General features: G+C 52.6%; 3 long non-coding RNA genes across 3 annotated transcripts in view; 1 reads left to right on the top strand and 2 right to left on the bottom strand.

Moving 5' to 3' along the window:
- LOC102733720 (uncharacterized) overlaps window positions 1-23,595 on the top strand; it is a 71,461-nt gene extending 47,866 nt beyond the window's left edge. The window contains exon 3 of the long non-coding RNA XR_014138815.1: window positions 22,823-23,595. This is a non-coding gene — a long non-coding RNA (uncharacterized LOC102733720). The remainder of the gene's footprint in view (window positions 1-22,822) is intronic.
- On the bottom strand, window positions 5,279-17,369 carry LOC145716256 (uncharacterized). Its single transcript, XR_014138816.1, has 4 exons — window positions 17,306-17,369; window positions 14,883-14,976; window positions 11,993-12,175; window positions 5,279-5,464 (listed from the first exon to the last, which is right to left on the bottom strand). It is a non-coding gene; the product is annotated as an uncharacterized LOC145716256 (long non-coding RNA).
- Window positions 23,596-26,363: 2,768 nt separating the features above from the next.
- Window positions 26,364-27,284, bottom strand: part of LOC115937234 (uncharacterized) — a 2,530-nt gene continuing 1,609 nt past the window's right edge. Inside the window, exon 2 of the long non-coding RNA XR_004072553.2 lies at window positions 26,364-26,789. This is a non-coding gene — a long non-coding RNA (uncharacterized LOC115937234). The remainder of the gene's footprint in view (window positions 26,790-27,284) is intronic.

Below are 27,284 nucleotides of genomic sequence, written 5' to 3'. Positions count from 1 at the left end.
GGGGGGAAATTGGAGGGGGAGACGAACCATGAGAGATGATGGACTCTGAAAAACAAACTGAGGGTTCTAGAGGGGAGGGGGGTGGGAGGATGGGTTAGCCTGTTGGTGGGTATTGAGGAGGGCACATTCTGCATGGAGCACTGGGTGTTATGCACAAACAATGAATCATGGAACACTACATCAAAAACTAATGATGCACTGTATGCTGATTAACATAACATAATAATTAAAAAAAAAACTCTAAAAAAAAAAAAAGAAATAAAGGAGCAGCTTCAGGCCCTGCGGGCCACCCTAAATAAATTACAAAAGTGCACCATTGAGAGGGCCCCAATCTCCTTAGGATCTCAGGTACACTCCTTCCAGACAGGGGACTCAGTTTGGGTGAAAGATTGGAAGAAAGACCCCCTCACACTGCAGTGGACAGGGCCTCACACTGTTGTTCTACCACCCCTACTGCCCTCAAGATCTCAGGTGTCACCCCGTGGGTCCACCACTCCAGAGTGAAGAAAGCTCATCATTCAGACAAGGAGCCGCACCAGTGGAGAGTCCAGCCAGACCTCACGAACCCGCTCCGGCTTCGCCTTCAACGAGACCCCACCGGCTGATGGACACCTGCTCACCGTGGTCCCTAGCTCTCATCGGCGTGATTTTCCTCTTCTTGGGAGTCCGACTCTATACTGTTGCCCCTCCTGACTGGACTTATCCCCAGAGGCTTACTATTGCCATTGCTTATTGGTGTCCCTAGGGTGTATTACTGCACTCACTTGTCCACGGGTTTCATCTGCTGATGGGTTAGCCACGATGGCTCCCTCTACCTAAGGTCATAGATCCCACTCTTACTGACCCTCTGCTGTCTACTCCTGAGCGCACGTCACCATGGTTTTCCTGGCCCCAGTCAGTCCTGGTCTTCGGCTATCTGGTGTGCCATTCCTCCTCACTGCCTCTAGCTGCCCGGCCAGGCAAGGGGGACAAACTCTTGTATCACCATCACTGGCAAATGGACTTTCCAGCTTATCCCCCTCAGTCCCGCACTGGTGCCCCCACTGACTTCTTCCACCTGGGATGGGCACACACCAAAGGTTAACCTCCATTTTGAGGGATGCCAGCTTCTTGATACCTCCTGAGAACCTCATAGAGGGCCTCATAGACCATGGCCCTCACTCAGGTTACCGGCTGGTAGATATCTACATCTGTGGGGGCCCCCATGCCTCAACAGCCAAACACCTGCCCTCAGTTCTGCTCACAAGCCTGGGGATGTGAGTCATGGGTGGCGACTTGGCCGGGGATGGAACGATGGTCCACCAGGTGGTGGCACCTCAAACAGCACAGTGACATCCGGATTTCCTTGTCACGCAATGCCACCCCATCCTCTTGCCCTAACAATCACTGTATACCACTCACTCTCTCAGACGTACAACCCAGTGCCACATGATGGGCCACAGGAATCACTCTCTTGTTGGGCCAGTATCACTCTATAGGGACCGACCCTATGGCCAGGTTTATGATTAAGTCCATGTTCACTCCAAGCCTTGCAGTCAACCCAGAGTCAGACAGAAAATAACTCACCCTGGCGCATCCTGCGTATCCCTGGGTCCTGCATCCCCATGCAGCAAGCATCTATAGCGCAACTGTTAGGTATGATTAATGCCTCCCACCAAGTGCTTAACCACTCAAATCCACCCCTAGCGTCTGACTGCTGGATCTGTATGAAGCCCGGTCCCGCCCAATACCTAGGTGTCATCCTCAGCCAATCCACCGTGTCACTCCCACCTCGGCACCGGGGACCTCAGATTATCCCTTTCTGGCTCCAGTACCGCTGTATGGCAACTCTTCCTCTCCCATCACGCGCCACAGTAGGGTCTGTGCTCCTAACAACACTTTTCGGGCTTGTGATCAAGGTGTGTACATCTGCATCACCCCACGCTGTCAATCATGCACGCTTGTCAGTCTCTTACCCGATCTTTCAGTCCTCCCCGGGAGCGATGCCCCACTCATATGGAGACCTCCTAGCCGCCCTCGACGCTCCCCTGCGGCCATCCCTCTTCTCGTGAGCCTGCCGGCTGCTTCAGGTGTTGCCCTTGGCGCCACCGGCATCGGATGTCACAGGTTCAGTACCAGGGGCTAACTCAACAACTCACGGTGGATTTTTCCGCCCTCACTCAGTCAGCCTTGGCCCTGCAGCGCCAACTCGATTCACGGGCTTCAGTGGTCCTCCAAAACAGGCGTGGGCTCCACTTACACATGGTACACACGGCCGCGCAGTGGGGGCTCTGTCTCTTCTTACAGGAGGAATGTTGTTTCTATGCTAATGAGTCGGGGGTGGTCCAAGAAACTCTGACCCAATTACAGGAATGAGTAAATCACAGGTGGGAAGCGCTCCAGTGGACGGCTTGGTGGGATTCCCTCTCACAATGGTTCCCTTGGTTCGCCCCCTTTCTTGGCCCCCTCCTAATGCTCCTCCTCACAGTAGCATTTGGTCTTTGTATTCTTTTTTTTTTTTTTTATTTGCGAGAGAGACAATGAGCGACAGAGAGCATGAGAGGGAGGAGGGTCAGAGGGAGAAGCAGACTCCCCGCTGAGCAGGGAGCCCGATGGGGGACTCGATCCCGGGACTCCAGGATCATGACCTGAGCCGAAGGCAGTCGCTCAACCAACTGAGCCACCCAGGCGCCCCATGGTCTTTGTATTCTTAATGCCCTGACTAGGTTTATCACTGCTCAAATGGCTAAGATCAGACTCCAGTTGCTCCTCACTCACTATCGCCCCTTAGAGAATAAAAATGATGCCCTCTAAACTAGGTGTTTAAAGGGGCATCAAAGGGGGGAATAAGGGAAATCTGTGTTCTAAGGGGGCCAACCAAGCCAGCAAGGGAACCCCAGTCCCGGCCCTAGGGCCCTTCCAGGTTTTCCCTCCTGCCCTGCCTGCCGCCGTGCAGTGAAAGTGCCACATATAGGGAAGTAAAAGTGTATAAATTGCCCCCTTTTTGCTGGGGGCTCAGACCTTTGGAGATCACTCTCCTCTGAGCCCACCAGTGTTAAGTAAACCTCCTATCCTCCAAGATCTCCAAGTACTGCTTGGTTCTTCTATCAGGTGATCCAATCCAGGTTCCGTAACACTGGGATCAAGCCCCCCCATCAGGCTCCCTGGTCAGTGGGGAGTTTGCTCTCCCCTCTGCCTGCCATTCCCCTGCTTGTGCCCTTGTGCTTTCTCACTCTTTCTCTCTTTCTCTCTGTCAAATGAATAAATAAAACCTTTTTAAAAAAAAGGAGGGGGGGGCGCCTCGGTGGCTCAGTCGGTTAAGCGGCTGCCTTCGGCTCATGTCATGATCCCAGGGTCCTGGGATCGAGCCCCACGTCGGGCTCCTTCCTCAGTGGGGAGCCTGCTTCTCCCTCTCCCTCTGCCTGCCACTCCACCTGCTTGTGCTCTCCCTCTCTCTATCTCTATCAAATAAATAAATAAAATCTTTAAAAAAAAAAAAAGAGGGGGGATGCAAACTGATCTTGGTGTTACCCCTCACCCCAGCTTTCTTGAAAAAAGTCGTTTTCTTCCTTCCAGGGCCTTCCAGTCAATCTTCTAAGTTTTCTTTTTGTTAGGGCTTATTTAAATGTAGGAAATTTAATTAGTTTACATTAATACCGCACTGTCTTACTCTATGAGTAAACTGAAAGACACTAACGGGTTTAATCTAGCTGCTTCTAATGATGGTTTTTCTCTCCCTTCTCCTTTAAATAATTGCAAATACTTCTATTAATCAAGGCAGCAGAGCACGGTGCTTTATTGCCATGTGGAACTGTGTAGTTAAATGTGATTTTTAAAAAATGGCTCAAATTTTAATTAGAAAGCAGATTGTTAAATGGCATTTTGATTTGTCCTTTGATGGGGAATTGGAAATAGACCCATCATGATAGGAAACCAGGTTCTAGTCCAGAAGGAGGCATATTAACTTAAGAGCAGGATGTGATTTCAGTGAGTCATTGTTTTCCTAAAATAGGTTGTCTTCTCTGGTCTTCTGTTGAGGGAGAGAGACCGTCCTCTGCATCTGATACCACCTTAGATTAGCATTTCCCTAGGAGAGAGTCCAACTTGGAATCCCCCACGCAGGCTGGTGCTCCCAGAGGTCTAATCATCAGGGCACAGGACTAGGTACCAAGGCCCTTCTGCCGGGACTCCTTGAAAACATCAGTATCAAGAAATCAACAAACCTATTATGATGCCTGTAACTGAAGAAAATATTGAGCTACATACTCCCCATTGGGCATGATGCACATATTTTACTGCTAAAGTGACTGCTTTCTTGGCCCCAAAGCTGGTATCTGCATCACTACTGAGGGTCGTCATAGAAGTAGCCTGGGCATGGCCGGCAGAGTTTGGCCCCATAAGCTCCTTATGTGGTGCCCCCCACCTTGAACTGGTCCAGTGACAGGACATCCAAGCACCCCGGGAGGAAGGTAGGAAGGGTCACCAGTGAGAAGACCCAGGCGTTTGTCATTCCACATGACCTCTCTGTGCTTTGCAGGACATTTTATACCTATTATAGCAGCTAGCAAACTTGAATGTCTCGCAGGTGCTTCAAACTCATGGGGTCCGATTTTTTATCTCTTAGTCTCTTTCTACCACAGCCCCTTTGCACACCTCCCTTCCCTCCATCTGATTAGGATGCACAGCTGTTAACTCACTTTTTCAGGCTAGAAGCTGGAGAGTCGTCTGTTAACACTCACCTTTCTCTTCCTCCAGATCCCCAAGTCCTTGCGATGCTCCTAAAGTAGATCTTGAATTCACCTGCTGCCCTCCATGTCCATCCCCCACATCCAATGACACCAGTAGCTGCCTGGGTTCCTGCAAAGGCTTTTGAACTGCTTGCCTGTGTCCACTTCTCCTTCATTCTGCTTGTCACTTTGGCCTCAGGGTGACCTTTAAAATGCTCATCATATCATTTCACTCCTTGTTCACACCTGTCCATGACCTCTTCCTGTGCTTGGATGAATCCCATAGGCCCAGCATGGCCGACGGAGAGGACTGCACGGCCTGGGCCCCAGACCTGGCTAAGCTGGCTAGAGGTCTCACGGCACTGTTGACGTCACATTCAAGTGGCTTGTGAGACACTTCAACCTTTCACTCTTGACTCTCTTGGCAGGCTGCAGTGATTTTGATTTTCCAAGGGCAATAAAATAACTGTCAGCCCAGCAAAGGTGTACTTAGAATGGATGTCATGTTCGGGAAAATGGTATGGGGGGATTTGTTCCTCCAAACCCCAGAAATCAACTGCACAGAGGTGGACCACTATTTCATTTGGAACTTTAATAAGCAATCAACCAATATGTCATCTGCTAAAATGTTAATACCCCTGCTGCTCTCCAAGTAGCCTCCCTTCCAAATATTTCAGTGTAAGGACGTGTGCAGCCTTTAGCTCTGGAAATCATGACGAAAACGTGGTCCCAGGTCCTTATAAGACAAGACTGACATTCTACAGGGAAAAAAAAGAAACACACTAAATGTGAGCACACAGGTTTCCTTTTTAGACACGTTTCTCCTACTCTGCAGCCCACTCGTGTTCCTTACCTTAACCTTTACTTTTGTGTGTTTGTGGTACCATGTCACACGTGAACAGGGAAATCTGTCATCCGAGTGACACTCTGTGCTCCTCGGGCCTTCCATTAAAGATGATTAATGGGAGTCCTGAGATTCCAGCTGTAGCTTTGGTGTACTATGACCTCAAATTAAGACCACTTTGCTATGATCTTGAATTTGTAACTTTTTATTGATACCAGTTTGGTGGTTCAGTCTGATGAGTTACAAACTAAGATCATAATGAGAATAGCAGGCGAGGTGATCCATGAGCACTGTGGCGTTACAAGGTGCCATGGGAGCACAGAGGTGAGCCCCTTACCCACCTAGGCGCCTGGAAAGTCTTGAAATGCTTTCAAGGACGTGTGACCCATGAGATGGGTCTCAAGGAGGAGTTTGCCAAGCGGGAGGAGTGACTGAGAGAAAAGAGGTGGAAAAGGGCATTTCAGACAGCTGCATGGACGGAGGCCTGGGAGGTCAGCAAGGGCATGGCACACCCCGAGAACTGTATGGGGGTGGTTGTGGCTGCTGCAGGTGAAGGCGTGGACTGGGGACTGACTGATGGGCCGGGGGCCTGATCCTGCAGTAGAGCATTCCCATGGGATTCTATGCTGGAGGTTCCTGGGTCAGATTTGTCTTTTGCACTAGGAATTCTGTAGGCTTGGCCTCTACTTTCAAGGCTTCTTCTCAGTGGCATTGACCCAATCCAGACACACAAGGCCTTTTATTAGGTTTATTAGGTTTTGTGGGTATGGGACTCAAAATGCCACAGACTTCCAAGTTTAAGGTACATCCATAGGCTGTCTACCAAGAATTACAAAGACATTTTTAGAAGTTACTGAAATGTGGTTGGTGTTAAATTACAGCCCTGCTGGAGTTTATGAATGACTCCATTTCCTGTTCCTTTGGGGTCTGGCTGCCTTGTCATGCTTGGAAGTGGTAGGTTTCAGGCTCCTATGAAGCTCAGCCCTACAGGCTGTTGGATTTCCTGTAGATGTTAGCGATGGTACTATGACCGTGCTATGTCAAACCCATCTTGAATTGGTGATAATTTGTAATTGCTCAGAATCTGGATGTTGAATTATCAATTACTGTTAGCTTAGCTTTCTCACTGTTTAGCATGATTTGGTTGGTGGTTAACCTTAACGTATAAAATAATGCATATTTATACCAGGAATGTGTTTTGGCCCAAGAGTTTCCAACAACTACACTTAAAAACCTATATGAGGTTTAAATGGGTCCTCCAGGGGCGCCTGGGTGGCTCAGTTGGTTAAGCGTCTGCCTTCGGCTCTGGTCATAATCTCAACATCCTGGGATCGAGCCCCGCGTCGGGCTCCCTGCTCAGTGGGGAGTTTCTGCTTCTCCCTCTGCCCTCCCTTTCCTCCCCCCCCACCCATGCTCTCTCTTTCTCAAATAAATAAATAAAATCTTTAAAAATAAATAAATAGGGGTACCTGGGTGGCTCAGTTGGTTAAGCGACTGCCTTTGGCTCAGGTCAAGATCCTAGAGTCCCAGGATCGAGTCCCGCATCGGGCTCCCTGCTCGGCGGGGAGTCTGCTTCTCCCTCTGACCCTCCTCCCTCTCATGCTCTCTGTCTCTCATTCTCTCTCTCTCAAATAAATAAAATCTTAAAAAAAATAAATAAATAAAAAATAAAAATAAATAAATGAGTCCTCCATATGCCTTTGCTAAAGAAGATGCACATGTCTCCTGCACGTGGGGATGGGCAAGTTGTAGCGTCCTTTGCCCACCGCCACAGGCAGTGATCTTAGAAGGATTTAGAAATGTCTTGAGCAGGCAAGAAGGTCAGGCAGGGAAACACAGGTTAGGAGGCTGTTGCAGAACTCCTCACAAGCAAAGATGAGGTCCTGACCTGGTGGTAGTGGGGACGGAGAAGTGGGGAGATGTTTGAGAGATGTCTAGGATGAGGGACTGGTAAGACTCGGGGAAGAATGTGATATAAGAATAGGGGAGAGGGGATGTGTCCAGGAAAAACTCGAACCTCTGACCTGGGCGCCATGACTAAGAGAAACAGGCTTCTATCATTTAGCAAATACTTAATAAACCCCTGGTGGGAGGTAGACAGAGAATGATTAACTCTTTGAAGAGGCAGAGTGAAAGAAGAGCCATTTAATTAATTAATTTATTTAAGATTTATTTTTTTATTTCTGTGAAAGAGAGTTCAAGCACGGGGGGAGGGGCAGAGGGAGAGAGAGGCTCAAGCAGACTCCGCGCTGAGCCCCACACCCACGTGGGGCTCCATCTCAGCCTCTGAGATCAGACCTGAGCCGAAACCCAGAGTCGCATGCTCAGCTGACTGTGCCACCCAGGCGCCCCAAGAAGGGCCATTTTAAAGACATAAGAGGAGGCAAAATGGTAACTGATTTTGATCAATGGGATCGGGCATGTTTTCTCAGCGGCGAGAGTGTGTGAAGCAGGCCAAGATGAAGAGCCCTGGGGCTGGGCACGCGTTCAGCGTGACAGGAGTGTGACTGCTCCATGTGACGTTGGGGCCGGGGTTGGGCTCGGCACTCAGGGCCTGGAAGGCCAGGCCAAATCTGCACTGTGTTTTGCTGGTCCTGGGGGCCGCTGCAGGCTCTGTAGCTAGAGGACTAAGATCAGAGCTTGTATTAAGTGAGGTCATTCTGTCTGGAGATTGAGGAACCAGGAGGTGGAGGCAGGCACTTTGCTGGCCAGGGGAACCTCGTGGGGCCTGCAGACAGGCCACGGGCAAAATCGGCCTCATCTTCAGTGCTCAAAAGCCTTCTGGTCCTGTGGACTTTGCCTGGACCATCCCCACTGACTGTTCAGTTTGGCAAAACAGCTTAAGGTTCAGCAAGAAAGGTGGCATTTATGCTAAAGATCAAATATTTATCACTTTGTTAGTGACAAACTCAACTTCAGCAGCCCAAGGTCACTCCGATGGGGTCATTCTCCTTCCCCTACCCCCGAAACCGACCCTCCTGGAGACTCCAGAGAACGCTGACATGCCACCGTGTAAATATTTGGTAGCAACTTAGTGTACGGGTTGCCTTTTGCAGACTATTTGAATTTGGGCAGCCGTAATCAAGGCCTGCAGCGGAGCACAAATAATAGGCTTTGAGACAATCGCTGGTGGGTTTGTAGAGTCCTTTCTGGATTGATCTTCTCCCTCCTCCGCTCTTGCTCTTGCTCAGCGGACCTCAGGCTGCATGCTCCTGTGGGGCCTGCCCCGAGCGCCGTTCCCACACACCTTTCAGGTTCCAGAACTCTGCCCTCCCGGCTCCCTCCCCACCGCGCCCCCCACCCCCACCCCCAGTTGTGCTCAAGGCACTTTTTCCCTTCAGCCCTCTGCTCTCTGCTCAGACTTGGTCCCTTGTACCGCTCCCTGTGTTACAGCATGTCCCCGGCTCTCTGTCACATAGCACATCTTCGTCTCTTGTCTGTCTCCTGCCACTAGAATGTGCCAGAGGAGCTTTGTCTCGCTCATTGCTCCATCGCCACTGCCAAGAGCATGCCTGGCATGTGGACGTAGCCTTGTATCTGGGGAATCAGTGGCTGATCAGATGGTCTAGGCCGCACACTCAGCACATATAATCGGTGCCTGGCATATGGTAGGTACTCAGTTAGTGTGTGAATGAATGAATCGGTGGGTGAGCTACTCTGCGTGTGATTAGCTGGTCGCCAGCGCCTCGCTGCTTAGCAAGGGTGTGTTGAATCAGTGAGTGGATCAGAGAGCCTGTCTGCCTCCGCCTCCGAGGCCGACTCTCTTGATGGGGCAGAGCCTGCAGTTTTCTTTCTCTGAGTAAGGCCCCGACGTGCAGTCTTGGGCACATGTGGTCGTGGCTGCCGTTTGCATTTGAAAATTCAATCAATACCTCACTCTCTCTCAGTTTGTCTGCCATCAGCCAGGCTCTGTAATTAACTTGCTGTAATTTAGCCTAGAGATGAATTTTTCATTTTAAAGATGCCATAAACAACCAGCGCTTATGCTATCTTGGTTGTTAATGAAATTCCTCCAGGACGTGAAGACTGTAGCGCGCTGAGGGACCTTGCATAGCTCACGCCTGGCCGTGGGAGCGAGAGGACCAGCGGATGAGTTCTGGCAGGTTGTGGTCCTGTATTCCTGCGGTGCTCCAGAGCATGCCAGCGTGCAGGCAGAGCCCCGGGGGGCATCTTCCTTGGGGGGGGGGGTCACATTTTATCCAAAGATGTGGGAAAAATAACATTTAAAGAATATTGAGGGGCGCCTGAGGGGCTCAGTCAGTTAAGCGTCCAACTCTTGGTTTCTGCTCAGGTCCTGATCTCATGGGTCGTGAGATCAAGCCCTGCGTCCGGCTCTGTGCTCAGTGGGAGTCTGCGTGGATATTCTCTCCCTCTGCCTCTTCCCCCGCTCTCTCTCTTTCTCTCTCTAAAATAAATAAATAAAGGGGGAAAAAAAAGGATACTGAAACGAATATGGATATGTGTTGGAGGAGAACTCAACATCGCTTAATGGGTAAGAGCAGGGCCCTGGAACCAGACTGTCTGGGTTTGAATCTGTCCCGCCCCTTACTTGCTTTGTGGTCCTGGGCAAGGGACATACCCGCCTGTCAGACGGGAGCCGGTGACACAGTAGAGCCTCCCGCATGGGGACACGGTCAGCATTCAGTGACAGCCACAGCAGGCTTTTATCACGGTGCCATGCACACCGTGGGCCAGTGTGATACACGATTGCTTGACATTTTTAGATAAAAGAGGAGACAAATGAAATTTTATTCTGGCAGTGGCTCTGCCCCAGCCCTGGCCTCCAGGGATGAATGTTCACTCACATCTGCCATAGTTGAGATGGACAAGTTAGCAAAGCACTGCCTTAAAAAAACCCAGCAAAAACCAGTGCGTACAATTGGCTGGTCTGCATGTTTTCATGAATTTCCCCCCATCCTTGCCTTAGTCTTGAGCTGTCACAGAGTTGAGCTGTCATTAACAAAGTGCTAAATTAGCGATGCCTCCTCTAATTCCCTCTGTCTTCCAGTACCTAACTGAGGAGCACATGAAGTGAGGGAACCTACGGGTTTGGATACGGAACTGCCATTTAAGGAGTGACATTCTCAGCGGAGCTGCCGCCTTCCTGAGCGCTTGCACAGATGTCACTTGTTGCCTGCCTTTCATTCCCCAACAGCCTGGCACTCATCAAGGTGGAGAAGACTTGTCGCAGCGGAACCTGGGTCCATCTCTTCCATCTGATTTCTGACTCCCATCCCATTCGTCTCTTGGTTTCCCCTAGAGATAGAGAGCTCCCTCCTCCAGAAGTAGCAGTCTTCTGCCATCTGTTCAGGTTCTGCCTTCCAGAGCACAACTGACCAGGAATTTTCAGCCCGCAGCTTAAGTTTTCTGATAGAAGGACCTCTGGACCCTGTGTTGGCACAACTCCATTGGGAAATGGGATTTAACCATTTAGCGGCCCTCACTGCAGGGAGGCCTTCTCAATCCAGTGTTTATCAGCTGTGGGTCACAGCCAATAAGCTGATTGGGAAATTAGTGGATCGCAGTGGGCATTTTCTCTAATGACGTGAAACAGGATGGTTGCTCACCGTAAGCCTCCATAGTCCCTTGTAGGACTTTGGTCTCAGGCCCTATGATGTGCACTGTTGTTAACTGTGTTGTGCTCTTTGCATCTCAAAAGCCATTGTTCTCAACCCTCTTGCAGGAATTTCAAATTACTTCTTTTCTCTTGAGGTTGGTTTTTTTTTTTCCTCTCTCTGGTTGGATTTGTGTCAGGTCAGCTGGTTTTAAACCAAGTGGCTGTGCTGGACCAAAGTTGCTGGTCGCTGTGAGTTTCTCTCTGACTCCTCATTAAAGAAGCACAGTGGGTGTCCACAGTTAAATAACAAGACCCGTCAAAGGCCCTGCTTCCTCTCTGTCCTCCTCTGTGGGCGTGAGAGGGGCTGGCTGTTGAGCACCTTGAGAGTTTCGCGTCGTCGAAGGGCAGGCCCCGGAAGGGCACTGTTTCCTCGGGGCTGGAAGAGCCTCTGTCGCTGGTTCTTGGAGGGAGCAAGTGGGGACCGGCCTGCATTCACACAGGCGTCTCTGCTTTCCTAGAGTCCAGCAGGAGAGGTGTCATCTTGTCACATGTTATTCTGGGAAATGTGACTGTAACTTGAACACAAAAAGAGGGATGCAGCTCCGAAGACGGAGCAGAGTTGAGCATCAGCAGGGCTTTCAGAACCGGAGCTCTGTGTGTGTTGGGGGCGGAGGGGAGGCGGGCGTGGTGGGAGGGGGACGCTGCGGGCAGGGCAACCGTGGGGTTTGGGGTGCCAGGGCCTACGCCGAGTGCTTCTCTTCTGTAATCTCATGCGGTCCTCACCTCCTTTTCTCGTTTGGTCACACTGGCCTGACAAGCCCCCCGCCCTGGTTCAGTCTAACGTCCTCCACCCTGCCCCCCCTCACCCCCGCCCCGTACACGCACCTGCTCATTTGGCACCACTCGACTCTCCTCGCGTTAGGATCTGTGATCTGTGGCTGCAGGTGCGCCGCATGCTGCTGTGGTCACAGGATGATCCTCGGCTGCCTTTGTCCCCCTTGGGGACAACTGTGTCATAACTTCTCGCTCGCCAGACGTCCGACATCTCCTCCGCCTTCCTGCCTCCTTCTTCCTGTTTCACGCACAACAGTGGCAGTCACTGGAGAACTTAGGCCTGCTCCCAGCACCACGCTGGTGGCCCTGAACCCGCTCTGTCTCCCCCAGGGGTGCTTCCATCAGTTCTTTTTCCTTCCTTGTCCTGGTGCACTTCCCCCTACGATACGAACATTCTGTAACTGCCTTAACTACCTACACACAGAGCCAAACTCTTGTCCTCCTAGCCCCTAACTCTGACCCTCTTTTAATAATACTAAGGATGTTGCTCCTGCTGTTTCTGTAGTATGTATGTACCAGGCATTATTCTCATCAGTTCATTAGGTACGATTTTTATCCCCATTTCTCAGATGAGAAATCGGAGGCCTGGGAAGATCGAGCATCTTGCCCGAAATCCCAGGGCTGGGATTGCAGCGCAGACACTCGGCCTCCAAGCCCTGTCCTGAGAAGAGTTGCCTACTGGTGGTCTCCATCCTCTCTGCCCCCTTCCCCTCTGGGACCTACTCGTAACACTGACTCGTCCTCATCTCTCCCCCGAAACCTACTTGTGACCAAATATTAGAGCACTTTCTGCACTTGCCTCCCAGGACACCCTGGTCTTCCTGGTCTTCCTCCTTTCACATATTTTCAGTCTGTCTTGCTGGTTCCTCTTCTGTCCTCCCGGATGGAAGCCTTACATCACCCCAGGGCTCCATCCCGGCCCCCGGCCCTGTCTGCACTCACTCCCCAGCCTCGTGGCCTTCAGCGCCTCCAGCCCCACGTTCCTGCCTCCAGCCTGGCTCGCATCCCGGACCAGACTCCTGCATCCTGCTGCCTGCTCGCTGGCTCCGCTAGGATCTCCAACTCGATGCGTCCTAGCTTCCCACACCCCCACACAGCCTGCCTTGCCTCTTCCCCACGTGCCTCCACGGCCCCTCTGTTCTTCCCCATCCTCAGGCCTTCGTCCGTTTCTCTTTTCACACTCCAGTTCCGGTCTGCTGGTGAATCGTGTTGCTTCTGCCTCCAAAGCGCACTCGGTATCTGACCACTTTTCACCATGTCTGCACCTTCCCTGGACCATGCCACTGCGTCTCACCTGGATAATGCCCAGGCACCTTCACCAGTCTTGCCTCAGCTCTGTCCCCCTGCAGCCAGTTGTGTAATGACAGGTCGAGCCCTCTGGTGGCCCCCATCTCCCTCTCTGGCCTCACCTCTGCATGCTCCCCTCTGCCCTCTCCAGCCCTGCCGGCTGCTGCACTGCCTCTGGGGTGTGGGCTACCCTCGGGCCTTTGCACATGCTCTGCCCTGTCTGGAAGGTCTTTCCAAGAATCTGCTCAGGTCACTTCCTCACTTCCTAGAGTCTCTGGTCCAAAGTCACTTTCTCAGGAAGCCTTCCTTGGTGGATGACTCTCAGCGTGCCGCCTCTCTACCACCCCTCCCCTTTCTATTCTCTACCACACATAGCATCATCTGACACACGTTCTGTTCATCTGTTGGTTGCCTGTCTCCCCTGTCCTCGTAAACTACCCAAAGGCAGCCTTCTGCCTGTCTCGTTCATAGCTGTATCCCCATTCTATCCCCCGACATATAGTAGGTGCTCAAAACATATTTGAATGACAGGTACTTTTATCCCTGGTTTATAGAGAGAATAATCGGAAGTCTGAGAGTTACTTGCCCAGGGCCACAGACCCTAAAAGTGCCAGGACAAGGATGGAAACCCTGACATGAGCTTAACTGCTCCGTGTGCTCCTTCTTGTTAAGTAAGGACCATAACATGTAACGTGCACAGTTACTGTGGGGGTGAAACGGATAATGCACAGGAAGGCACTTATAAACTCCAGTGTGCCGTAGGAACGGGACTTAGCTAATTTAGCGAGAACTGTAGCTTTTCATGTCTGTGTTATTCAGCAACCTGCCCGAAGGCTCTTTTGTGTTCTTGGGTTTTTATTCAGACTAGCCAATACTGCCTCCATCAAATTACCTACTTTCTTCTCCCTTCTGCCCTTGGTGAGAGAACTGCGTGCACGTGTGTGTGTCCGCTGGCTTCTGTCTGTCGGTAGCTCTGATCCTCACCCTGCCGGCCATCGGGTGGAAAGCTCCCCCCGAACCTCTGTGGCCCGTCAGCAGCTGGGGGGTGGGGGGCGGGGGGCAGCTGGAGCCTGTGGGCCTGTGTCTGTCACTGTGTTCAGGTCTGTGTTCCCGGGGAAGGCGCTCAGGTTATCAGCCGGTGCTTAGCGGGTGTCAGGAGGCCCATCCTGCACAAGTCTCCTGGCAGCCTGCCCACCCCCTGCCCCCACTCTCTGCGGCACACTGGAGTGAAGTGATCACAGGCCCATTATGGCTGACCACCAGGGACGTAAGATGAAGCAGGCGCACTTGAGGAACCACAGAACTGCTGCCCTCAAGCCCGCAGTTTATGTTTCCCTGAACCCAGGCCAGCTTCCCCAGCCTCACGGCGCCAGGCACGAAGCAGTTTAGCCCTTCTAGTGCTTCCTGTTAGGGTAATGGCGCAGCCACCAGAAGGGGTGGTAGACACCCCGCCACATACACTGTTCGGACGTGTTCATTCCTTGGCATGCCTGCTTTCCAAGGACGAGAAAAATGCAGCCATTTTCTCCGAAAGCACCTGCAACTGCCTTTGCCGAAAGCAGGAGAGCCGTGGCACCTGAGAAAAGGTGACCAGTGTGGAAACTAGATAGGCGGTCTCCCGTGGGGAGCCACCACCGGGGCCTGGCTTCCGTACTCGCCTTGATTGTGTGCGGATGTCCAGTTCGCAGCTGCCTAACACTGTTGCCGGGCCAGGTCGCGCTGTCCTCGGCGGGCATCCCTCCAGCAGCCTGGGACATCAGGTGAAAACAGCAGTGAAGACAGGCGACATCAGAGCAGCCTGGCCCACGGGGACAATTCAGGCCCGATACAGTGCATCCTTGAACCCAGGTCCGAGGCCCAGCCCGGGGCGGGCGTGCAGTGATGCTTTTCAGGAATCAGGACAAGTCTGGCTGTAGGAAACAGGCTTTATCCGCTGCCCGGTGAGACGAGCCCAGGAGGGCCTGTGTTCCCTCCCACACACACTCCCTGAGTCCTCGGCCTCCAGAGCAGATGGGCAGGAACCAAGTAGGGACTCCTGAGTCTGCATCCCATCACCTTGTGCTTCTGGGGCATGTCCGGCCACCCGGGGGCGGCTGGGTGGAGTGGGGGACCACAGTTCTCGAACCAGCTAGAGCTAGGTGAATCCAGCTGCACTGCTGACTTACTACCTGGAGCCTTCTCGAAGCCCCAGCTCCCTTGTCTGCAAAATGGGATTAAAGCCCACATGAGCTCTGCGTGTTTGTAGATGGCTTTAGTGTGGTAGCCTGACAGAGGGTCTTCAGGAAGTGAGAGCTGCTCATCTTCTTTGTGGGGGCCCCTGGGAGGCATCATGGGGTCACAGCGACCGGATGGGAGGGCTTTGGAATTAGGTCTGAGTTCAAATCCTCATTCTGTTCATTCCTTAAATACTTAACGAGTGCCTATGTATGGATTTTACACTGGGGTTGAGACTGCTGGTTCCCTAATAGTATCTGATCTTGGGCAAGTCATCATACTTTTCTGAAGCTCAGTGTCTTCATGTAAAATGGGGGTAAAGAATACCAATCTTGCAAGACTGTGTTGAGAATGAACTGAGCGTTTAGAAGTGGCAGCTAGCTATTTTATTCTTTCCTGCTATAACTTTTCCTACCGTGCTGTAGAATTTTCTGCTATAACTCTGTGGTTAGTATGGAAGATGAACAGCTCGTTAGACCGTTCGAGCTGTGATAGTGAATCCAGCAGATGTTTGCTGAGCACCTGTTATGTGAGAGGCGCCATACCAAGCCAGGGGAATAATTGTACTAGCAAGACACAGTTGCCATCCCCCAGGAGCGCACAGCGCAGTGGGGACGTCGGAGCCCCAGCTGGTCACGGGCCCCTGGTCAGCGCTGTAGGAGGGGCAGACACTGAGTGCTGAGACCACGCCAAGGAGGGACCCAGGGCTTCAGTCGGGGGAGGCTGCTGCTGGTCATGCACAGGGGCTGGCCGAGGATGAGAGAGGACACAACAGGCTGGCGACGGTGCAGGGGGAGGGGGCCTCCTGCAGGGGTGCTCTGTTGGCACGGAGGTGTGCGTGTGCAGGGTGGGAGCTCAGGTACCTGGGTGGCTGGGGCTCACGCGGGGTGTGGTACGCTGGGGAGATCTATTATAGGGCTGGCTGTAAATCTGCGGAGCCCTCACCGTTGGGGGTTGAGGCTGAGACGCAGAAAGCTGCTCTGGCTGTGCTGCTCCTTATTGCACGGGGCGGGCACAGCGCTGTCCAGGGGCAGGGTAATGTGAGCCATACATAGAAGTACACACTTTTCTAGTAGAAGCAGTAAACGGAAAACAGGTGAAATTAACAGTATTGTCATTTCAACATGAATGAGAATTCATTATGAACTATTATATTTTGATATATTATCAAAGTCTCGTTTCAACATGGAGCAGCATAAAAATTTAAGTGACACATTTTACGTTATTTCTTTTCGTACTAAGTCTTCAAAGTCTGGTGTGTTTTTTACACCCCAGGACAGTCCTGTTTGGACCACAACCACATTTCTAATATTGGAGCCACGTGGGGCTGGTGGCGACCGCCTGCTACCTTGAGCAGGGAAGGGTTAGGAGTTCTGGAATATGAGACTTGGCAGTGATCTGTGTAATCCTGAATCTTCCCTCAACCCGAACCAACCTTCTCCCATCAGACCCTTGAACCCACCTGCCCACCACCAGATTGGTGACTGGTAGCTTTCAGCAGGCAAGAGAGAAAAAACTGGGGGATTCCATCATCCACAGGTTATACGGCTCAGAAACAAAAACAACATGCAGAATTCCCTGGTGGTTCCTCCCTTTATGTGCATCTCCACGGGACGGACCTCCCTGGAGAGCAGGTTATTCTCTGCCGTTCACTGAGCATCCGGCACGGCCTGTTAATGTACGAGATCCTGCAGATAATACGTCCTTCCTAATTTTTTCAACACCTCTACAAAGCAGGTTTTCTTACCCCATTTTACAGAGGAGGAAAGTCAGGGCATGAGAGATTAAGTAACTTGCCCAAGGCTGTGTGACTGGACGTGGCCGAGCTGAGGGTCAGACCTGGTTTCCCACCCTCATTCTTACCTCTGCTCCTGGCTGTTTCTCCGTTAGGGTTCAGCACTCTATGTACATTATGAGCTCTAACCTGGAAAAAATACCCATTAAAAACTCAATAAGCGTGTATCTACACAAGCATGTGTGTGTATACATATATATATAAAACGCTGGAAGGCTATCATCAGAGAAAATCGTGAACTTAAAACGATTCTGTACGAAAGGCTGTGTCCCCACCCCTTGCTGTCTGCCTCCCTGCCGCCTGCCCGCGCACGCTGGGGACCAGTGGGAATGTTGCAGTGCTGACCAGTTGCCGTGGGCTGGCATTGGTGGGGGAGGGGGCAGAGCAGGCGGAGTTTCATTAGAATCGGGTGGGACTCAAGTGTTTGTGAAGTCTTCCGTTTCCCAGGGTTGGGGGGCTGGGGGCAGGGGGACCAGGTGGCAGTTACAGTTGTAAGGCTAGAACTGTGTTAGTGGTTTCTCCTTCGTGCCCACGCGGTTTGCTGGGAAGAAGTCAGACCGCACAGTGTGAGCTCCGTCTCCGGTGTCCTCTCTGTGAGGGGCTGGTAAGCAACGATGTGGCCCGAAAGTGAGGAGTGGGTAAGGGAGATGGGGGGTGAGGAGGCACAGGTGGGCGGCGACTGTTCAGGCTTCGGAGTCAGACAGATGCGGTTGACCTTGGACTCGGCTACTCCCTGATTTTGTGACAGAGGCAGGGCTTTGGACTCCTCGTGGCTGAAACTGGAGCAGTTATTGTAGCCAGGGCTCTTTTCACTGGAAGCTAGCTCCGGGTAAAAGAGGTACCAACCACCAGAAGATAGAAACATGTCAGTGTCCTGGAAGGACCAGAGCCTTGTAGCGCCGGGCTGTACAGGGATTCCACCAGAAGGACAGGAGAGCAGTTCCCTCTGCCCCTGTCTGTTCTCCCCCACTCGGCTTTCCCTGGTGTCTTCCGCACGTGGCATCAGGTGGCTCCCCACGTGGCTACATCTGTGTGATTGTCCAACTTCAGTGTCCCTTAATGTTTCTTAGCATAGATTTCTGAAATAGAGGCCTGTGGACCCAGCTCAATTTTTTGAGGCAAGCCACACATTTCAGAGGTTCTGGCCAAGCCTGGATGAGCCAGCCGTGGCCCCGCAGGCCACCTCACCTGGTCCGGTGAGCGGAGGCCAGAACGTGTGTGGCGAGGTGGTCCTGATGGTCCAGAAGGAGGCAAGGCCTGGATATGAAGCATGTACGAACTTTAACCGGAAGGGCTGATGTGTCCCTGCTGAGTTTGCTTTTCTATCCTCCAGGATGGTTATTTCATGCCTGCTCTTTCCTCCAGCCTACCTCCCAACTCCTCAGACTTCTCCCATTTCACGCAGAAAGTCCAAGCCTCTCATTCCTACTGCACAGTACAGACCTGTCTCCTCCTGTCCCGTCTTCTTCGCCTGCCACCCGTTGGATTCGAGGTTGTGCCTTTGCGTCTCTCCAGGGCAAAGCGGCCCTTCTGGGCCCTCCGCTTGCTCGCCCAGATGTCCCCACGTTTTCAGCGTCAGTTCCTGTCCCGCCTGCGCACGGGCTTCCCGCGCGACCTCAGACCAGTTGTCCAGGCCGGTGCTGGTCAGGGTGCCGGCCTGGAGCCGTGTATCACGAGTCCTCCCGGGATTCGGGAGCTTGCGCCAGGATGCCGGGCAGCTGTGCACGACGCCTCAGTCCCGCTGACTGTTCTTCATGGCAGAACGTTGTCGGCGAGGGAAGCGGAGTGTTCACTTGTCTTCTAGCGCAGGCTTCTCTCAGAGGAGCAAGAGTTTGTGGATGACGCTGTAGTCGCCCTAGTCTGAACCCTCCCCTCTCGCTCCGCCGAGGTCACTCATGTCCGACCTTCACGTTGCCAACACCAGCAGAGGCTCTCAGGAGCATTGGGAAGCAGTGCCCTTCTTGACTCTCATGGTCACCAGGACTTTCTGTTCTGCTTCTCCCCTTCACTTGCCTCTTCTCTGCAAGCTTCTTCGCTTGCTCGTCCCCTACCCGCCCTCCAACCGTCCCGTGCTGCGGGGGCCCAGCCGAGCCCGTTTCTCCGTCTGCCTTGCCTTCCGTGAGCTCACCTTGTCCAAGAGGTGATGACTTCCGAATATAGATCTGCAGCCCTGAACGAGCTCCTGACTCGTTGCTCCAGCCGCCTCCTTGATATTTCCATGGCGATGTCCAATAGGCATCCTCGCCCATGGATCGGTGTGAGCCGAGCACTTACTGTTCTTTCTCAAGTCTGCCCCTTCTCCCTCAGCTCGTGAGGCAGGATCACCACCCAGCCAGCTGCTCAAGCTCCCAACTTTAGGTTCGCCTCCTGTGATTTCTGTCAGCTGTGCCCCCAAAGTATGGCCCGACTGCACCCTCCTCCGGGTCACCACTCCCTCTCCCAGACGGAACCATCCCCCTCGCACCCCGGCCTGCTCCAGGAGCCTCCCTTTTCATTCCCCCATGCCCTGCTGTCCACGGGCCAGCTCGAGGGAGCTTTTGAAAGCCCGTGCCTCCCTGTGTGAAGGCCTTCAGGACCTCGTGCTGCTCTTGGAATAAAAACGTGGCTCCTTACTATGGCCTGTGAGCCCCCGGATGACCTGGCGTCTGCCCTCTCCAGGTCCATCCCACACTCTCCTCCTGGTTCCTTCCACTCCTGCTGTTCTATCCCACTTTTGTCCCCCCTGGCCCCCTTCCTTCTCCTCCGGTGTCATCTCAGAGATATTGTCCCTGATTCTTGGGCCCTGGGGAGAGCGTGGGGCTGTGGCTTGAGGCCCACGGCATAGGTGAGTGAAAGCAGGGAGGCTGCCCACTGTAGCCTAGCGGAGGGCCCAGAAGTCAGGCCTGCATGTGCATCCTTCACATCCTGACCAGACCTGTATTGTCCCCAGCAACTTGAGGCTTTTTTCCTAAGCCTCCAGGAACTTCTGAATGCATCTCGCAGACATCAAGAGCTGGTCACCACGGAGGCTGCTGCCCCTGAGAGCTAAGGTGGGGGTGCCGACAGCCACTGAAGGAGCAGGCCCAAAGTCAGGGCCCGCGCTGTGAGCCAGAGCTGCCGGGGCCCTCGCCACCCTGGGCTCCGGGGCTGCCTGCCCGTGCCCGGCCCCGTGAGGGGTCCTGTGAGCGGCAACAGTGGCCCCTCCATTTTTCATAGACCGACAGGCCATTAACTCCACGGGGTAAGAGCTGCAGATCAGAGGGCGGCGAATGCTTGTGTCTTTGTAAACAGTTTTGTGAGGCCATGTCGGGGACGGGGGGAGTGTGGTTGCAGAGCCGGCAGGGGATGCTGCCCCTGCTGATGCTGTTTACGGACTGTGTGACCCGTGACAGCACAGTTCTTCTCCTGCTCCTTGGTCTCCTCACCTCTCAAACGGGGATATTAAGGCTGTTCCATCCGGCAGCTAAGAGGCACTGAGTGCCTTGTCCACGCCACGCACTGCGTTACAGGTTCTTGTCTCGTCCTCAGCACGTCCACTGAGGGGCACGCCGCCGTGCTTAGCCCCTCCCAGGGGGTAGCCGGGGCGTAGAGAAGCTCAGGGAGGCTGCCCGGGGTGGCGGGCAGGTGAGCTGTGGGGAGAGGAAGCCGGCTCTGCCTGGCTCGCGGCCTGTCCTGCGCCCCCGTGGGCGGCCAGAGCACCGTGGATGTGGGCCCTCTCCAGTGCTCACGGTCAGCCTCTGCGACAGAAGCTGCTCAGATTGTTCAGCTGATGACAGTGGGGCCCGGTGAGGCGAACGGACCTGCCTGCAGCCGTTCAGCCGGTCAGTGGGATGTCCTGGGTTGGACCCCAGGTCCGTCTGAGTGTTCTGGGAAAGACTCGGAAAGGAGAACTGGTAAAGCAGGGATTCCTACACTTGTCAGGTGGCAAGAGAGTACTAGTGAGTATTTTTAAAAGCCTAATGGAAATTGTACACTTGCCAAAATAGGGCTGCCCTGAACTTTAATATTTGCCTTTGGCTGGCCTTATGCCATCCCAGTGCACGAAAATTGGTCATCTTGCACCATAAGAAACTCTACCCAATGTGGCTAATACAGACAAAAATCCCGGGTCCACATGCGATGAGAGGACTGGTAGGAGATGAACATCCCTCTGCCAACAGTTAGGTCTCATACAAGACCTCTTCTGTCTCAGAAGCCCCTTTCCAGATTCTGCCATTTAACATGGTCACTTAGGTGTAAATGCCATCTTCCTCATCAGCGTGGTGACAGGCCACCCACTGCCCTGGGACAAAACTGCACACACAAGATTGTGTTACAAAAGTCCCTTTGTTCGAAGAGTACTGCCCCCCTGCCTCCGAGAGCATCTAACTCCACGCTAGTCCTGGGATACCATGATGGACGGATGTCTTTTTTGTCCAGTACCCAGCCGCCACCTCTTGGCCGTGTTTAGAGAACATTCCACCTACTGTAGAGACTCAGAGGCTGGGCTGGGGGCATCCCGAGTCTGATGCACACGGGAGCTGGTGGCGCAGAGAAGCCAGGCGCTCGGCAGTTCATCCCGGATAGTGACCGCGGCGGCACCAGGGACCGCGGTGGGGGCCTCAGCACCTCGTGCTCCAGTGGCAGGGTCTGGGTGGTGACATGGTGTGAGCTGGCCTCTGGTTATGGCCGCGCCGGCTCCCTCGTGCTGCTCATTTCCTGAGCCTGGTCCTCTGGCCGTTCTGGGGACCCTGAGAGGCGCCAGACACCTTCTCAATCTCATTGTCAGCCAAAGAGCTAAAAATCCGACTTGTCTGGAGCTGTTGCTCCAGACGAGGTTTTGTAACAGGTTTGTAATTCATTCCCAGGCCCCTGACAGCACGACTTCACCACCTGAGCACCTCCTCAGGGCACAGAATGTACCAGAATCCTAGTTTGAGTGGGTGGCCGGACCGCAGGCTCAGCCAGTCTCTGTTGTCTGTCTGACCCAGATCTCCACTCTGCTGCAACCCACGGGGCACCCCCGGACCGTGGGCGCCGTGAGGGTGGGACGGAGTGCTCCACCTCGTCCCCAGCTCCTCGAGCAGTGCCCGGCACACGGGAGGTGCTTAGGAAGGTGTGATGGATGGGTGAACCAGTGCCGAGACGGAGAAGCCCATGCCTCCGGGCTCTCTCTAGCCGCAGGGAGGCTGAGCTGGCCTGTGATCAGGCCCAGGGCTTGGGCAAGATGCAGTCACGTGCCTGGAGTCCGCAGGTGGCCTGCAGCTGGCCACTGAAGCCTGGCTGGGGAGGCTGCGGCACTCAGAACAGTGAGGGGAGCAGGTGCCCCTCTCCTCTGAGTGGAGACCATGTGCTTTCCAGGCCTTCCATGTCACACGTGCACAGAGACCCTAAGTGAGCAGGCTGGAGACCCACTCCCCGTTCGCCGAGGGCGCTGGAGCCCCAGGGTACATCCCACTCACCGCCACACCTGCTAGATAGAGGGGCTGACATCTGTTGCATGGGCCCTACTGTTCCTCGCCCCCCCCCGCCCCCGTCTTCTGAGCTGTAGGTTAGCAGTTGCCTTTCACTTCATAGTTTCTTTTCCCTTTCCCCCCGTTCATTTTTAATCATCGTTCTCTCCCCAGGAGGTTCAGCACCTTGACCACAGGAGCGTGGCCCTTCCTTCCAAACCCTCTCCAGACGTACCCTCCCAGCATTACTCGGGAAAGATGCGGCAGCTCAAAGGCAAGCCCAAGAAGGAGACGTCCAAGGACAAGAAGGAGCGGAAGCAGGCCATGCAGGAGGCCCGGCAGCAGATTACCACGGTGGTGCTGCCCACGCTGGCCGTGGTTGTGCTCCTGATCGTGGTGTTCGTGTATGTGGCCACGCGCCCCGCCGTCACCGAGTGAGCGCAGGGGGCAGACTCCCCCAGCAGGGAGCCGAAGCCCGGGAGGGGAGGGGGAAAGCGAAAGAAAAATGGCTTTCGTATTCAGAGATTTTTCCTGATGCTGAGCTCTAAGCTGGAGCACCCTGTCTTCTCTGGTCTTTGACTTGATTAAAGTTTCTCCAATTTCCCTGGGAGGGAATAGGGAACGTTTTATCAGTGAATGTGCCATACACCTTATGGTCCACTTCATGTGCCTTTCAGACTTCAAAGCAGTGTGTGTGTGTGTTTCTTTTTCACTCCTGAAATCGATAATGTAGCTCCACCTGGTGAGAGGAGGAATCTTCTGGGTCATGAATCAGTTGGAATCAGTGCTCACCCCATCCCCATTGTTTAGAACATGACTCTTTGCCTACATGTGGTTCACGATTTCCAAAGGGACTGTATTTCTTCTCTGTGCTTAATGTGATTTGAAATATGTCGACTCAAAAGTGAAATATTTATTTTTTGAATAAAGGAGATAATAGCCTTAAACTGGGTGTTTATCTTGCTTTGCCAGGAGGTGGCCTTGCTCTGAAAGGGAAGCGCAAGGAGGTGCTGGGCACCCTCTCCGGGAGGCCGTGTCCCTCTTCTCTCCCCGCCACCCCCACCCCCACCCCCCCCACCAACCTTCTCTACCTCCTCTCTGCTCCCTGCTTGAATCACTTCCAGGATGGCTTTTGCTTTTTGTCTGGATCGGTTGAAGATTGAGAGACTCTTGAGAGGGGGAAGACAGGGTGCACTAATTGGTCTGTTTGAGCGAAGGAAGAGTTCTAATTGGAATATGACTACAAGTGCTTTTTACACCAGTTAGAAACAGCAACGGGGAAGTGGTCCTGGAGGGAAAGGTCAGGCTCGGTTCTGTTCCCGCTGAAAGGATGCAAATTGTTTGCAGTCCAGCTGAGTTTTTGATGCAAATTGGCCCTGCCAGAAAGGTTCTGCATTGTATTCTCAGGGCATTGTGAGCCTGGCCCTGGTTCCCGAGGGAGTGACCCCTTTTTGGAAGTCAGATTCATGATGACTATTGTGAGGGTGTTGGTCCGCCCATCATTGCTGATTACAGAGAGGTTTGTGGGGAGAGAAGTGCTTTTCTAATCACGGTGGCTACATGACTTGCTCACTGATGGCTCAGGCGGTTACTGGGGCCATAGGGCCTCTTGGAGCGAGTTTCTCAGGAAGACGAAGCAGCTGTTGGAAGGAAGGACCCCAACTGGTGCCCTGCATTCCTGGGCCTCAGTGGGGCTGACAGAGCTCCGTGGGCCCCTCTGTGAGAGCTGGTCTCAGAGGGAGATGCTGCGTGGCCTTGGGCCCATCAGGTGCCCGTGGCCCTGGGGAAGAGATTTACTAAAATATTTATCAAATGCAGAGGCTGCTAGCCTATAATGTTTCTTAAGTTTCTATTTTTCTCTCCCTTGCTCGGTTCTCTTCCGAGCCCCAGTGTTTGTGGTCTGGGAAAGGCTGAAGGCCATGGCCTCAGGGACCTGCTCATTCAGGTGCAGAGCAAAAAGGAGGCATTCCTGTTCTTCACAGCGGCCGCAGGGCCACTGAGATGCGGAGCTATGCCCCCTTCTGTCCCGAGAGTGGCTGTTGGGGCTGGTGCAAGGAATGCCCATCCACTCCACTAGAAGAGCCCGGGCCATGTGTTGCGTGATCGCCTGGTCTGTGTTTAGTTCCCAGCCTACGCTCAGAACAGTGGAAGCGCACCGAGTCTCAGTTTCCCTGTCCGTAAATAACTGGTCAAGTCACTTCTCGGGAAGTGGGCCATCTAGTAGAAAACGGGGCTGATCGAGCAAACCTGGGTCTTTATGCAGGTTTTGCTGCCAGAACCCCTCTTGAGTCCACTACCTCACGTGAAAGTGGAGGTTATCTTGCCTCAGGGTTGATGGGAGGAATCAATTGCAACAGTAAATTTGTAAAGCCAGGTCCGGCTCTTGGGACATAGTGGCTACTCTATGAATAGTAATGGTAGCTCAGCATTTTACACATATTAACTCACATATTTCTCATACAGCCCTAGGAGGTAGGTACTGTTAGTACTCAGTTGTACAGATGAGTAAACTGAGGCAGGCCAAGAAACTTGTCAGTATCTGATAACAAGTAAGTGGAGAAGCCCAGGTTTGTTTGTTTTTATTTTTATACTTTTGTTATGGGCAATTCCAAGCATATATAAAAATAGAATAATACGACATACCTCATGGAGCTATTGACCAGTGTCTGCAAGCCAGCACATGGCCACTCTTGTTCATCCATCTCTGCTGCCCCCACCCCCAGCCATCCTCTCGTGCACACACACATTGTGTCGTTTTGCAGCAAGACAGCACGTGAGATTAAGGTTCAGACAGTCTGGCTCCAGCATCCATGCTCTTCATCATTAAGATCTATTATCTCTTAATAAATACTGATTTCCTTCTCACCACTCTTGCCGTCTAAAGAAGCCTTTCCTGCCCAGGTATGTGTGAACAGTCCTTACTGGACAGTGGTCATGAACTGCCTCGGACGCCATCTTAGGCCATGAGTTCGGCTTTGTCCACTTGGTATCTAACAGCCCGCTCAGTCTCTCGTGTGTTGCTTGCTGGGCCAGGACCCTCAACCCTGTAGCATTCCAGGAGAAATATCTGTTTTGTGGGTTCCTTATTACAACATCTTGGCATTCTTGCCTAGGACGTTTGGGGTATGGTGTGAGAAGAGCATGTGCTCTGGGAACTCATAACTCAGCCACTTTCTAGTCAGATAACCTCAGTCAGGTCCCATAACCTGAGCTGCAGTTAACCCACATAGATCAAGTAAGGTTCATTTTACTATGTGGAGGCTGTTGGGAGGATAAATAGGAAAAAGGCATGACATCGCTCCTGAAACGTTGTAGATGCTCAGTAAGTGGCCATTCCTTTCCTTCTTGTCAAACTTCACAGAACGTACATCAAGGCCTGCCTCCCAAGGCTCTCCTTGCCGGGCCGACACAACACCATCCACTGTGTAACAGATCCTTTAGGTGCTCCTGGCTCTTATTTTCACTCACTGTTTTCCTCTTTGTTGTCTGTCAGGGGGCCTAGTGAATTTGATCTGGATTTTCAAGAGAAGGCAATTACCAGACAGGCTTGGTGAAAGCAGGCTGAAAATGGACTTTTAAAAAAGTTAACACAACTTTGATGTGAACCGCCGCCTGGCCAGGAGGAGATGCCAATTTACTGCGGGTAGAATTTAACAATTCCCAGGGTAAATAGTACTCTCATGTGGGTGCCCCAGTAATGATTTGAGACACCAGCTTTCACATTAGTCCAAGTTATTCAGCAGCTTCAAGGCAAAACTGAATGATTTATTAGGAGTTTCACAGAAAGTCATGCTGGGGTTTGAAGAGCAAATTCCCAAAGAGGAATTGGGTTAGAAACAGGAGTAGAAACCATTGTCATTGGTTTAAAAGGTGTCACTTGATGTGTTTTAAAAAATCATGATGCGAAGATGTATTTGTGTTTCTCCTGGTTCTGAAGCTACCAGCTTTCGTTCCTTGCCTGACAGTTCAAACAGAGCAGCCCACACCTTTCCTCCATGCGTCCTTCATGAGGAAATAGGAAGTGTGCTATCAGACTCACCTGTACTTTGGAGATGGGGACACCTGCCTCAGGGTTGTTAGGAAGATGGAAGGGATGATCGTCCTTCCCTTACCCCACAAAGGATCTCACATCATTTTTTACCTGTTGGAGGTAGAAAAAGAAGGAAATCTCTTAGAACTGCGGCTCTTAGATTTCTTTTTGGAAATCTACCATCATATTATATGTGCGTGTATGTATTTGTGTGTGTGTGTATTCCTTTATAGCCCTGTATAGAAAATGTCCCATGTGGTCTGTCCTCCTAAAGATGTCTGCCTTACTTTTTTTTTTTTCCAATGAGATTTATTTTTTTATTATGCTAGACACCATACAGTACATCATTAGTTTTTGATGTAGTGTTCCATGAGTCATTGTTTGCGTGTAACACCCAGTGCTCCGTGCAATACGTGCCCTCCTTAATACCCATCACTGGGCTAACCCTTCCCCCCACCCTCCTCCCCTCTAGAACCCTCAGTTTGTTTCTCGGAGTTCATAGTCTCTCATGCTTCGTCTCCCCCCCCCAATTTCCCCCCCTTCATTTTCCCCTTCTTTCTCCTAATGTCTTCCTTGCTATTCCTTATGTTCCACAAATAAGTGAAA

Source organism: Leptonychotes weddellii, chromosome 11, assembly GCF_054177405.1.
Source record: "Leptonychotes weddellii isolate Sample4059 chromosome 11, ASM5417740v2, whole genome shotgun sequence".
Classification (NCBI taxonomy): domain Eukaryota; kingdom Metazoa; phylum Chordata; class Mammalia; order Carnivora; family Phocidae; genus Leptonychotes; species Leptonychotes weddellii.
The sequence above is the reverse complement of the archived record's forward strand: the minus strand, read 5'-3'. Positions and strand labels throughout refer to the sequence as shown.